The sequence below is a fragment of the Oncorhynchus tshawytscha genome, linkage group LG08 (genome assembly GCF_018296145.1).
Source record: "Oncorhynchus tshawytscha isolate Ot180627B linkage group LG08, Otsh_v2.0, whole genome shotgun sequence".
NCBI lineage: Eukaryota > Metazoa > Chordata > Actinopteri > Salmoniformes > Salmonidae > Oncorhynchus > Oncorhynchus tshawytscha.
The window spans coordinates 76,795,471-76,796,780 of NC_056436.1; the positions used below are offsets into that span (position 1 = coordinate 76,795,471).

A 1,310-nucleotide genomic window follows, 5' to 3' on the forward strand; every position below is an offset into this window, starting at 1 on the left:
AGTTTACTAGTCTGATCACAGTATTACACTACTACAGTTTACTGGTCTGATCACCGTGAGGTACTACTACAGTTTACTAGTCTGATCACCGTGAAGTACTACCACAGTTTACTAGTCTGATCACAGTATTACACTACTACAGTTTACTGGTCTGATCACAGTATTACACTACTACAGTTTACTAGTCTGATCACTGTGAGGTACTACTACAGTTTACTAGTCTGATCACAGTATTACACTACTACAGTTTACTAGTCTGATCACAGTGAGGTACTACTACAGTTTACTAGTCTGATCACAGTGAGACACTACTACAGTTTACTAGTCTGATCACCGTGAGGTACTACTTCAGTTTACTAGTCTGATCACCGTGAGGTACTACTTCAGTTTACTAGTCTGATCACCGTGAGGTACTACTTCAGTTTACTAGTCTGATCACCGTGAGGTACTACTACAGTTTACTAGTCTGATCACAGTATTACACTATTACATTTTCTAGTCTGATCACCATGAGGTACTACTACAGTTTACTAGTCTGATCACAGTGAGGTACTACTACAGTTTACTAGTCTGATCACAGTATTACACTATTACAGTTTACTAGACAGTTTTCTAGTCTGATTTTCTGTTTTGTCTCTGCTACTTCCCCACTTCGCGAGTAAAGACTAAAAAGTCAAACAGGCTAACAGGCTAAAAGGCAAGCACACTAAAGAAAGAAAACGAACACAAATGTAACATCACACAAAGAACCAAAACTGATAACAGGATCATCCATAACTGGGAGAAAAGTAAAACCAGTTTTCTCAAAAAGTGTACTTTGGTACCTACCATTAGCAGATGAAGAAGTGAGTCCCACCATTATTCCAATGTAAGGACAAATACATTCTTATTTTTCATAAATCTGGATAAAAGGTGAATGTAAAAACGTCTTCCTCTGTAGGTGTGAGGTGAGTCTGACTACTGTTGAACCCCAAGGGACTTCACACTCCTATACTAACATCTCTCTCTCCCTCCCTCCCTCCCTCCGTCCCTGGTGTGTTATCTCTCCTCCCTCCCTCCCTCCCTTCCTCCCTCCCTCCCTGGTGTGTTATCTCTCCTCCCTTTCTCTCTGTGGGGAGGGTGATGATGGTTGTGTGTTTGTGTGAGCCCTTCCAAGGTGCTGAGATTACAGTATTACAGTAGGGGAGGACACGGACACACACACACACACACGCACGCACTCACACATACACACACACACACACACACACACACACACACACACACACACACACACACACACACACACACACACACACACACACACACAC

The 1,310-nt window shown here is 42.3% G+C and overlaps 1 pseudogene; it reads right to left on the reverse strand.

Moving 5' to 3' along the window:
- LOC121846934 overlaps positions 1 to 987 on the reverse strand; it is a 39,925-nt pseudogene extending 38,938 nt beyond the window's left edge.
- Between the last annotated feature and the right edge of the window lie 323 nt (positions 988 to 1,310).